Raw genomic sequence first — 12,207 nt, forward strand, 5'->3', positions numbered from 1 at the left:
CTTTAACCTCTCACTGGCTCTGATAATGTTTTTCGTTTGGGCCCTAAGGTTTATTTTCGTCTTACAGCCTGATTATGAAGGGTCTCGACACACTTCACCTGTCTCTGGTTTGGGTTTTACCTTACTGAATGTTAGGTGTTCTCTCGCTTAATTTTTTTTTTTTTTTGAGACAAGATCTCTCTGAGTAGCCCAGGCTGGCCTTGAACACAGAGATAGTCCTGCCTCTGCCTCCCAGCTGTTGAGACTGAAGGCATGCTCCACCAAGACTCGCTTTTAAAGCAATTTGTAGTATTGTTCTCAGATGCCACTAATGGGAAATAGTCTGATGCTTTCTAGACTTGGTTTTAAGTCTTGTTGGGAGGGGCTTGAGCTGTTTCTGGTCAATCGTGGTTAGGTCCTATTACTGAGACAGCAGTGGATTCCTCCATTCAGGCTGTGAATGAGAGGAACAGGATTATGGAGTCCCTGTCAGTGCAAACTCTAGAAGTTGCATAATCCTGGGGATTATTTGCGGTAGGTAGTTCTTTCTCCAGCCCTGTGTGGTGCCATGTGCCTGTGCCTATCCCCACCCAGACTCCAAAGACTGGGCTGGAGAGTTGGTTCAGAGGTTAAGAGCACTGGCTGCTCTTCCAGAGCCCCTGAGTTTAATTCCCAGCAACCACATGGTGCCTCACAACCATCTATAATGAAATCTGGTGCCCTTTTCAGGCAAAACACTATAATAAATAAATAAATAAATAAATAAATAAATAAATAAATAAATATTAAAAAAAATATTCCAAGGGCATACTGTAAAACCACAGCTGTATTTCTCTGCTGCAGAGACTGCCCTGTGAATTCTGGGCCCCTGACCCTAGATTGAAGATAAATCTACTAGATTATCTGGCTCTACTTGAATTCCTCTTGGCAAGTGGCCAGGGAAGTTACAGGCTCAAGTCCTTCTGACCTTGTGACCTTGATTAACTGACCTCCTTTCTCTGAGCCTGACACAGAAGCCTCCCTCAGCCAAGAACTGTCTATCGATTAAGCAGGGGTAATCATAATCCTTGTTCCCACTCAGGAAATCTCTACCCTGTGCTGTCTGTGGCCTTGGGTCTGCAAATCATTGATTTAAACATTTTAATTGATTGGTGTGTGGCTCCAGTCTCCCAGCATTCTGCAGCCAAGATAGGGAGATTATTTGAACCCACAAGCTCAGGGCCAGCCTGTCTCAAAGGAAAGACAAAACATTTTGTCTGGTGTTCCGTTTCAGAACCAAGTCTTAGTGTCCACTTCTTGAAGTTTCTAGAGTCACGTACACTAGCGTTTAGCTGGATTTCAGAGGTCACCTAAATCCTTATCATCCATTTGCCACGGAGAAACTGAGGCAGAAGAAAGTCTCCAACACTTACTGTGGACTCCGTGATGCACTCCGTGATGCCAGCCTGTCCTGCACTCACTGCAATGAAAAGGTGGATGCTTCCAGTCCCGTGGATATCATCTGCCCTGGCCAATCAGAATAACTGGATATGATGGAACCAACGAACCAGCATGAGGCAGACAGCACAGCTGAAGCTGGGGCTGAGCATCAAGGGCCCTGTAAGCTTGTGTGTCATGTCATAGACAAGGACACTGGGACCCAGCTGGGTGTGCGGGTGTGCTGCCCCACCTAGTCAGCGCTCAGACTAATTCACCCACCTAAGTCCGAGTGTTAAGTACTTGCCTCTTACTGCTATTTCCTGTTTGTTTGTGGGTTTTTGCTCTCTACGTTTTTATTTTTTATTTTTTTGAGACGGGATCTCACCCTGCATTCCAGGCTCACCTTGCACTCCCGATGTCCCTGCCTCAGTTTCCCTCCGAGATCTGACACTTATGAGCACATGCCACCACACTCAACGGTAACTCGCGTTTTCCGATGCACACTCAGCCCAGCATTTGTGTATAGCAACTGTTCCGAACCAGTTGGGGCTTTGTATTAAAAGCTTTTCCACGTCTCTGTGCATGTGAACGGAATATTTACTGAATATATCTACATATTTTTAAACAGTCTGCCATCTCCTGTTGAGTGAGAATTCCCAACAGAAGCTCGGGGCTGCTGTGAGAGGACATTTTTGAAAAGGACGATGTCAGTGGTGAGAGAAAGAAGAGGAGGGAAAGACATGGGAATAGTAAGCCATTGCTTAAGCTATTTTAAATCCTCTGGAGCTGGAGACCATGACCAGATAAGTATCTCCCTTTCCTTGCTCTGGCTTTTGTTTCATTATTATTTTGTTTTGTTTTGTTTTGTTTTGTTTTGTTTTGTTTTTCTAAAGGAACTGCCCCCACCCCCCAGCTACACAATATGAAACACACTCTTCTCAGCACGTAAAAATGGGGAGGCTCCTGGTTTTGCTGCACCGACAGACTTTGCCCTGCCTTGTTGACCAGTGGTCACAATAGAGCCTTTCATTGCAGGGCCACATGGTCCCCTGCAACGTGACCTGGGAGCTGGCAAACACTCCAGGACAGCACAAAGAAACGGAACTTGTGTTTGTGCAGAGTGCACGAGGCAGCGTTTGGGGGTTCCTTCTCTGGGGTGTGTGCAGCAGCTCAGTGGCTTCTGCTCTGCCCTCTCCAGCTCACAGTGCTTGGCCAGTGCTGGGCCAGCTCCTTGGGCAGAAGGAGTCAGCAGAGCCCCTGTAAAGTCCACCTAGGGTAACCTGCACTACATATATGTGAAATAGAGTTGACCCCACTGTGCACATAGTGGTCATTGTTTTAACTTCTTTGACTTGTACATTTGCAGAGAGAATTCACTTAGGCAAGGTCTGAAAGAGGAAGGTTATGAAATTAGGTCAAGAGGAGGCATCTGGTTGGCGACAAGACACTTTCTGTTAAGTAATGAGGGACAGACTCCAAACGTGTATTTGTAAAGCAAACTTTACAATGACCCCACAGCAGGGGAAGGAGCTGTCAGACTCTTTGAACTTTGCCCCTGGGGAAAAAAGCTTTGCTGGGGTGAGATGTGGGGAGCAGGGACAGCCAGCTGACAGGCCTTCTGCCCACTGATCGGTCCCTGCTTCATCACGCGGACAGGAAAATGGTAGACAGCAACTTCTTTAGGCTGGAGAGACGCCTGAGAGGTGACAAGCACATTCTGTTCCTGCAGAAGACTTGAGTTCAGCTCCCAGCACCCACTTCAGGCAGCTCACGACCACCTGTTAACTCCAGCTCCAGGAGATCTGATGTTCTCTTCTGGTCCTTGCAGGTACACACACATACACACACACACACACACACACACACACACACACACATCTTAATCTTTAGTATTACAAACAAAAAGCCGCCCTGTGGCTATAGAGATGCCCAGGGTTAAGTCCACTGACTGGTCTCTTAGACATTCTTGGTTCAGTTCCCAGCACCCACATGGAGTCACACAACCACCTGTAGTTCCAGTTCCATGGAATCTGATAGCCTCTTCTGACCTCTGCAGGTACCAAGCACATACATGGTGCACACACATACATGAAGGCAAAGCATCCATACACAATCATTTTTTTAAAGCAACCTCAAAACTAATGTTCTTCTAAACCATGACTGATCCTTGTGTTCAGCTGTGTTGGGAGAGTGGGGGCAACTGAAACGGTGTCTGTTTGTTTGAAATAGAGTTTCACTGTGTAGCTCAGGCTAGCTTCAGACTAATAGTGATTCTCACTCGACAGCTTCCTGTGTGCCACCGCAACCAGAGGAAAATTAAATTTTTCAGGAGTTTATTGGGCATCTACTATGGAGACCAGTGTGCTCTGTTACCACACTGTTGTTACAGACTAGTCACCAAGGAGATATAAAAAGCTATAAATATATTGATGACAGAAAAAAATTAACATTATTTTTTAACTCATTAATGTCTACCAGACCCTCCACGTGCAGTAACACGTTCAGTGTTTGTAACAATCTCATGAAGAAGGGACATGCATCCATTTCCCAGAACACAGGATAAGGACCCAAGACAAAAGCCAGAATTCAAACCTAAGAGATATGCGTCTGCAGATAGTGCATCTACCCACAGCTGCTGGTGCATGGAAGGCAGCAAGGAGAGAGACAGAGAGAGAGAGAGAGAGACAGAGAGAGAGAGAGAGAGACAGAGAGACAGAGAGAGAGAAAGAGAGAGAGAGAAAACAATTTCTGCTCCAGATGAAAAGAGTGAAGGATGGGGTGTTGATAGCCAAGCATCTATGTGGCGCCATGAGGGACGCCTTGCCTTTCTCTCTGGCTCTTCTGGCAACAGTTAAATAATATTAATGGTAATATGCAGTAACGCACAGACACGCCTGCTGGCCAGGTGCACGGTAGCTGGCAATCGGAAGTGTAGGCTAATCTGTTTCCTATAAGCAAGGGAAGAAGCAGCATTAAGGTCCATAGGCTGGAGAGGCACACAGGGCAGATGGGAAGATGTTTCCAAGTCAGGGTTCTGTGAGAACAGAGAAACATTTTTAAACAGATTTTAAAAAAAGAAATTAAGTTACTAACAAAATTGTAACAGTCCACAAGACTGACAGTGAGAGAGGTCAAATGTGTGCGGGAAGGAGATTGGATGGAGAGGGTTTCCCTCAGCCTGTTGCTGCTGTTACCATGTTCTAGAGTGTCTAAAAGCATCAGGCCCTAAGAGTCATGTCTGTTATTTTTTGAGAAGTGTGTGTAGAGCCTCAGGGTTGAAAAACAAACAATTCTATGACATGAGCCCAGGCTGGAGTAGATGGGCTTCCTCAAGTGGGTTGTGTATTTAGGAGCACGACCGAATGAGCTAGTGAACTGACCCTTTGTGCTAACTGCCAACCTGGGTTCTGTCCCTGTCTTTGCTTGGCAGACCAGATCTCGGTGAGAAACTGAAGGGAAGGGACCCCAAAGGACCCCACCCTGCATCCTGATGCCTGAGATCAGGGCTCTGGGTGGCACAGAGACAATGCCCTCCTGAGGAGCAGCCCTTCAGCCTGCTTGATGTTTCCCCAAGATACGTGAGAGGTGGGTGACTGGCTTCCTCTTTGCTCGAATTATGCCTTTAATAAACAGAAGGGCATGTGGAGGCCATTGGCTGAGACGGACTTGAAAGGGACAGAGCAAACAATGAACTCAATCCCTCTGCATCGACAATTTCCTGGCATTCTGCCTCCAACGACTTTGGAGCAAAGGGAGCCTGAACCCCCGAGGCTTCAGCACAGGCGATCCAAGACCATCTGAGGCTCTACTCCTTGGACGCTCCCCTGCTCCCTGACCCCTACGTGGGTTCTTTTTGTAGGTCACAGACACTTAAGAGATGAATCTTCAGCCATCAGAGCAACTGATAGGCATCATGTAATTCCTGCCTATATCCAGGCAAACATCTCAGGCTGTATGTGTGTGTGTGCATGCGTGTGCATGCGTGTGTGTGTGTGTGTGTGTGTGTGTGTGTGTGTGTGTGTGTGTGACAGGTATGTGAGGGCGCACATGCTCATACAGTATGGAGGCCAGAGTTTGTCAAGCATCTTCCTCAATTGCTCTTCATCTTAGTTTTTGAAACATGGTCTCTCATTGGACTTCTCAAGTTCCAAGATTCAGCTAGACTGGCGGGCCAGTGGCTCCAGGGACCCTCCCTTCCCAGGACTGGGGTTCCAGGGAATCACAACCAAGCCTGATTATTCTTTTCTTTTGTATTTATCTTATTTTGAGTGTGTGTGTGTGTGTGTGTGTGTGTGTGTGTGTGTGTGTGTCTGAGAGAGAGAGAGACAGATACAGCGACAAAGAAAGACACAAACACACACAGAAAGAAAAAGAGTGAGTGAGAGAGAGAAAAGGAGAGGGAGAAGGAGAAGGGGAGGGGGAGAGAGGGAGAGGGGAGAGGGGAGAGGGGAGAGGGGAGAGGGGAGAGGGGAGAGGGAAGAGGAGGGAGAGAGAGGGGAGAGGGGGAGAGGGGGAGAGGGAGGAGAAGGAGAGGGGGGAGAGAGGGAGAAGAGGGAGTGGGAGAGGGAGGAGAGGGACGAGAGGGAGAGGGGGAGAAGGGGAGAGGGAGGAGAGGGAGGAGAGGGAGAGAAATGTGCAGATGAGGATGTTGAATCCCTTAGAGACAGTTACAGGGGTTTGTGACCCACCTGATGTGGGAGCTGGGAGCTGGGCCTCTGACAGCAGTGAGTGCTCTTAACCACTGAGCCATCTTCCCAGCAAGGATAAAAAGCAGATCCTTGTATTTGAGTTTCAAGTACTTTCTCACTGAGCCACCCCACGGCCTGTCTGGCATTCATTTAAAAATATATATATCTTTCCTCCTCCTCCTCCTCCTCCTCCTCCTCCTCCTCCTCCTCCTCCTCCTCCTTCTCCTCCTCCTCTTCTTCTTCTTCTTCTCCTTCCTCCCTTTCCCTGCTATCTATTTATTTATTTATTTATTTATTTATTTATTTATTTATTCTTTCATCCATTCATTGAGCTAGGATCTCACTATGTAGCCTTGGGCTCACATGATCCTCCTGCCTCAGCCTCCCACAGAAGTATCTTTTTAATGCCAGGAAATATGTCATTCTTGGGGTTAGTTGTTAGGGGTAATGCACAGAAAGAATGTTGGCTCTGCTTGGGGTCTCCGGGCACTTGGTCTCAGAGGAACAATGAACCTGTTCCGTGTACAGTCCCCAGGGAACGCTGAGCCATCATTTCTGTTGGTAATGAAGATGGCCCTTTTGTCGATGGCCTGACCCACCACAGTCGCTACCTTGTAAAAGTAGAAACATTTTCCTTCCATGACTCAAAGTCACAGTCCACTCGCCTCTACATGAAACAATACTGGTTTCAGGCAGATGGAAATACAGTCTCCTCTGCACACAGCAGGCGCTCGGCTGATGCTTTTCTACTCCCAGTGATAGTTTCCCTGGTAAGCTGTTGCTGACTGTACACTGAAGATGTAAGTAGTATCCCTGTTGTGTGTGGCAGCTCTGGGAAACGGGTCCTGCATTGATCAGTACTCTTCCTATTAACTTTTTCAATATTAAGGGCTAAACCCAAACCCAAGCCCCAGTGCCCCATTTCCCCTCCAGGCCGCAGGCTGTGTGGAGTGGGGCTGTCAGGTTAAGGGATGCTGCTGGGTAAACAGAACCTTAACTTGGCAGAATGGGTGAGATGGTGAGGAAAGGGCATCAGGGGAAAGATGTTACTCCTGAGGAGAGGCTGTGAGGGTCTGAGGGTCACTCCTGAGGAGCCTCTGGAAGGAAGGAGAATGCTGAAGGACCACAGAAGGGGTGGAGCGGCACGGGAGGGCCTTTGGGGGCTGCAGCCCCCTCCCAGCATTTTCTCCAGAATCAGCTACATCTGCTGGCATATAGGGCCCGTTACAGGGCTGGGACAAAGGAACCCTTAACCCTAGGCAGGGCAGCTTCTCCTGTCCGAGCTTATTCACCTGCCCATTGACAAATATGTAATGATGCCTACTGTGTAATGATACCTACTGTGTGGAGGCACCTCCTTAGGGACGATGAGGCCTTGCCTCAAAATCATCACAATAGCCAAGAACAAAGTCCAGCTTCAGGCATTCCATTATAGCATCAGAAAGCACGCTGAGACAGCTGTAGTTATGTGTAGTTATGGAATGAAGTCTAAGCTACTCTCATTTAAGCAGAAGGTTTTATGAAGGCGAGTCTGGGTTCCTTTGTGTCTCTGTGCCTCTACCACAGCAGAGAAAGTGCACACGCTGCACGCCACGCGCCAGCCACTATTTGACTTCTTCATACACATTTCTCTGTTATTCTACACGTTACCGTCCTTTTACAGTTCTCAGATGCCAAGGAGAGTAATGTGAGTTTGCAGAGCCCGGACAAGGCCAGGGACACAGGAGGCAGACCAGTCTCATAGCCACAAAGGCTATGGCAATGATCCAGATGCTGGGCTGCACTGCAGGTGACAGAGCCTCGGGCAGTTTCAGCCCAAGTCCCTCAAGTGAGGTGAAACCTAAGGCAATGATAAAAGTCAAGAGAGGTTAGTCAGCTCTGCTACTGAAAGGCCAGCAGGAAGTCAGAAAACCTGATGAGACTCTAAATGCTTCCCCCAACACCCTAGAGCTCAGGCAAGCGTGGACACAGCACTTCAGGGCCTCCAGAGCCCACATTCTCAATCGCCCAGAGCAATGCTCGGCCTTCCTGCTCGACAGCTCCTGAGCCGAGGAGATCTGTGAAGAGGTCAAGCTACTGGAAGCCTCTTCACAGCTCGTGTCCAGCCTCCTGCAAGCTACTTTACTACTGAGCTATACCCCTAGATTTTCAGACTGCCTCCTGTAGATCACACATCACTGGACCCAGTCTGGGAATCTTTGCCTTGTCACGGATCTCTTTGAATTTATCTAGATGTGTTGAGTTTGGGGGCCTGTAAATGAGGGTTGCTATCAGAAGATAATTTTCATTCATTATATCAATAGATGTATATTGTTCCATGTTCTCTTTGACTCTGTGAAGTTTGATTACACAGGTATGGTATGTTCAGTGTCTCCCCACCCAGCATCTGAGGGTTTACTTTTATTCAATCTTTTTCTTCATTGTTCTTCAAATTGGATCGTTTTCTAAGGTTCTAAATTTAAGTAACATTCTCTGGTAAATTTGTCATTATACACTTAAACCATTTAGATTATTTTTTTTTAAAGTTTCTACATCTTTATTGAGATCCTCTATTTGTTGAGTCCTTATTAATTTGCTGGCTTCTTTTTGGTGGGGTTGGGGTGGGCATTCCCAATCTGGAATTTCTCTGCATAGTTCTGGCTGTCCTGGGACTGGCTCTGTAAACCAGGCTGGCCTTGAACTCAGAGATTCTCCTGCCTAGGCCCCTACAACCATGAGCTGATTTCTGAATTCCAGAGCACAGTTCTTTTACTCCTTGGAACACACAGCACCTACTTGGAAATCTTCATCAGCCAACTCTCCTCTCTGCTCAGATTTAGTCAGGGCTGTTGTCTCGTATCTTCTCATGTCTTTTTTCTTTTCTTTTCTTTTCTTTTCTTTTTTTTTTTTGGAATGTTGGCATTTTTTTATATGCAGTAGCAACTCTGGACCCTGCTGTTGACATTAACTTGTCCAAACTCAGCAGCTAAGATACTTGGCATATGTCTGGTTCATTTACGTCTTTGGTGTGTGTAAGTTTTAGCCCAGTGTCTGCTCAGTCTGTGTCTTTAGTTTGTGTAAGTTTTAGCCCAGCTTTGTAAAGGCTGTGCTTGTATCTGCAGAGCTCTGGGGTCAACCAATGACTCAACCAGTACACCTGAAAACTGGGGGTTGGAGGAGGGGCGTTCCTTGTTACTGAGTTTCTGTGTGTGAGGAGGAATACCTTTGAAGTCCCGTCTATTTTCATGGCTGTCTCTACCATTCACTGGGCTCTCTTGACTCCCCCTCCTACACAGGCTCAGTTTTCTGACCAAGCATGAAGAGATATTCTCTGTAAGATTTTTTAGGTGCTCTAGAAATTCCCCATTTATCTCCCAGGGGGTCAGCTGTTCACTTTAACCAGGACTGTGATCACAGACTGGCTTGGTGTGGAGTTTCCTCTCTGGTTCCCCCTGAGTTGGCTGACAACCCTGCTGGGTGTGTGTTCTGCCTTCTGTTTCCACTCTAGTATGCCGGCTGCCCACTGCCCACGGAGCCTGTGCTGTTCAGTGATGCTCTACACTGCCAAACCGTGACTCCTGACCTCCCAAGAAATCAAGAACTGTTATTAACAGATACATGTTCACATAGGCCAATTTGGGCCCTCCTCTTAACTCTCTTAATTGGTCTATTTTTGAGCCTGAAATATCTCTCTCTCTCTCTCTCTCTCTCTCTCTCTCTCTCTCTGTCTCTCTGTCTCTCTGTCTTGTTTTTGTTTTCTTCAGCCTTTTCTGGTCTATAAATATTGATGCCCATATTACATAATAGAACACTTGAAACTCTTCTGGGTCTGAATAGAACACTTGAAACTCTACCTGGTTCATAAATCAAATAAACATTTAAATTAATTTTCTTCAAAATGCTTCATTTCTTTGACCCCAGAAGCTCTTTAAAAGTAAACACAGCCGAGGGCATGGCTCAGTGATGCCAGCCCAGTACTTGCCCAGCATGAACAAGGCTCTAGGTTAGAACCAACCCAACAGGCCGATGGGACAGTCAATAGGCAGTGTTGTTGTGGCCATTCCTTACAGTGTTCAAATAAACTTGTTTTCTTTCTAATAAATAAGTAAATAAAAAAAATAAAACCTACATAAATCTTAAGGGATCTTGTATTCAGAAGACTCCTAACTGATCCCCTTAAGTTCTAAGGGGTAGGGGAAGGTAATAGCAGAGACAGGGAGAAGAGATTAATGTTATTTTCAATATTTCAAAGACACTACATGGGAAGTGTATAATTACCAAAGATAAGGCTGCCAAGCAAAAGCCTCATGCCGGAGTCCTAAGTTTGGACTGGAATAACTTCAACACAATATGAGAATTCTGATTATCTTGTGTTGATTAGAGGGTTTTGTTGGTAATTATAAATAGTCTTGGTTAACAAAAGTGGAAGGGTAAGCCAATTATTACCTAATAAAACACTTTATTTTTAACCCTGGGTGTGGGTCCCAGAGAACAAAGGGACAATCTAAGGGATCCTTGGAGATAAAATAAGTGGAAACCTCTGATCTGGTGCAGACTTCTCGGGCACAATGGAGGGAATGTGAAGCCAGTCAGGTTGACGGGAGAGCAACTTAATAAAAGAACACCCCTCCCGTACAACACAGCCGCTGCCAAGTGAGTCCTGTGGTTTTCAAACAGTACAAAATGGAGACCCATGACACCTAGTAGGACTTTCTGCATCGGCACTAAAATGACTAGCAATATGTAACTTTTGAGTAGTTGAAATATGGCTAATAAAACTGAGGTGCCGATTTGTCTTTTCCCTTGAGGAAGGTTATCGTGTACCCTAGGCTGACCCCAAACTAGCCGAGGATGGCCTTGAACTCCTGCCTCCACATCTCAAGTGTTAAAACTACAGGTTTGTGCCCTCAAACGTCTGGGTCTCACCCTAAATGTAGCTGTTTTGTGAAGTTAGGGGTGGGTCAACCATGAAAGGTCAGATAGACAGGGAAAACCAGAAGAGTGGAGACTGGCGAGAGGCTCCTGGGTATCCTGGGCATGAAATGAATGACTCAGCCTTTCAAGCTTGAAACCAGAGCACCTTGTGTTTCCCCCAGCTTGCCAGGGCCAGACTCCAGGCTCACCATGTTCTCTGGAAGGTCAGCTACGAAGCAACCATGCCAGCTGTGGGCCTTGCTCTCCCCTCGGGTATTGCCTGCCACTGGGTTGTTCTTGGAGGGCTCTGAGCCAAGCCACTCAGGGTTGGTTAAGATCTAGTTGTCACCCTGAGGCCTCTCTCAATAGTTGTCTCTTAGGAGTTCTAGCCTCCGGCCGAAACTTCTCACCGGCAGTTTTAGAGGTGACTCCCGGTCTAACATGGCTCTCTCAAGTGAAGTTTTGGACACAGGGATGATAATGAATAGGGAGCTGTGTAGATCGGTCCAAACCCAGAAAGTTCCAGGGTAGAAGCTTTTTGGGGTCTTGGAAACTGGGGGAGCAGGCACATTGGGAAGGACAAAAGCCAGGATCCAAATGGAAGACAAGCATTTTCTCCAATGCCGCAGGCGTTCCTGGCTCTGCTGACGGTTTCTTGCACCTCGCAGAAGCCCTTGGCCTTCATGCAATGCCATCATCCAGTTCTTGGGATAAGTTCCCCGTTCTCTGCTGCTCTCTTCTACCAGCCTTAGCAGTGCCTGAAGATCTGGTCCACTTTAAATCGTTTTGTTGTTGTTGCTATTGTTGTTGTTGGCGGTGGTGGTAGTGGTTTGTGTGTGTGTGTGTGTGTGTGTGTAGGGTGAGAGTTATGGATCTACTTTCATTTTTCTACATGTGGCTATCCCAGCACTGTGTGTAAAAGGCCTCTCTCTCTCTCTCTCTCTCTCTCTCTCTCTCTCTCTCTCACACACACACACACACACACACACACACACACACACACGAGTGCTCTGCCGTCTTTGCTGAAGCAGCTGTAGCTGTGTGAGTTTGATGCTTGCCCCTCATCACCATCAGTTTGATGTCCATATTGGTGACAGTTCCATGCCATTGGTTTCTACAGTTCCATAGTAACAGAAAATGAAATGATGACATTCACAAGAAAAATGGATGGAACTGGAGATCACCGTTAAGTGAAATAAGCCAGCCTTAGGAAGGCAAACATTGTGTG

General features: G+C 46.9%; 1 long non-coding RNA gene across 1 annotated transcript; it reads left to right on the forward strand.

Moving 5' to 3' along the window:
- Positions 1–1,239: 1,239 nt before the first annotated feature.
- LOC143435269 (uncharacterized) lies at positions 1,240–9,897 on the forward strand. The gene is made up of 4 exons (XR_013105406.1): positions 1,240–1,578; positions 2,027–3,226; positions 4,829–4,983; positions 9,574–9,897. It is a non-coding gene; the product is annotated as an uncharacterized LOC143435269 (long non-coding RNA).
- Positions 9,898–12,207: the final 2,310 nt, after the last annotated feature.

The sequence above is a fragment of the Arvicanthis niloticus genome, chromosome 20, assembly GCF_011762505.2.
Source record: "Arvicanthis niloticus isolate mArvNil1 chromosome 20, mArvNil1.pat.X, whole genome shotgun sequence".
NCBI classification, from domain to species: Eukaryota; Metazoa; Chordata; class Mammalia; order Rodentia; family Muridae; genus Arvicanthis; species Arvicanthis niloticus.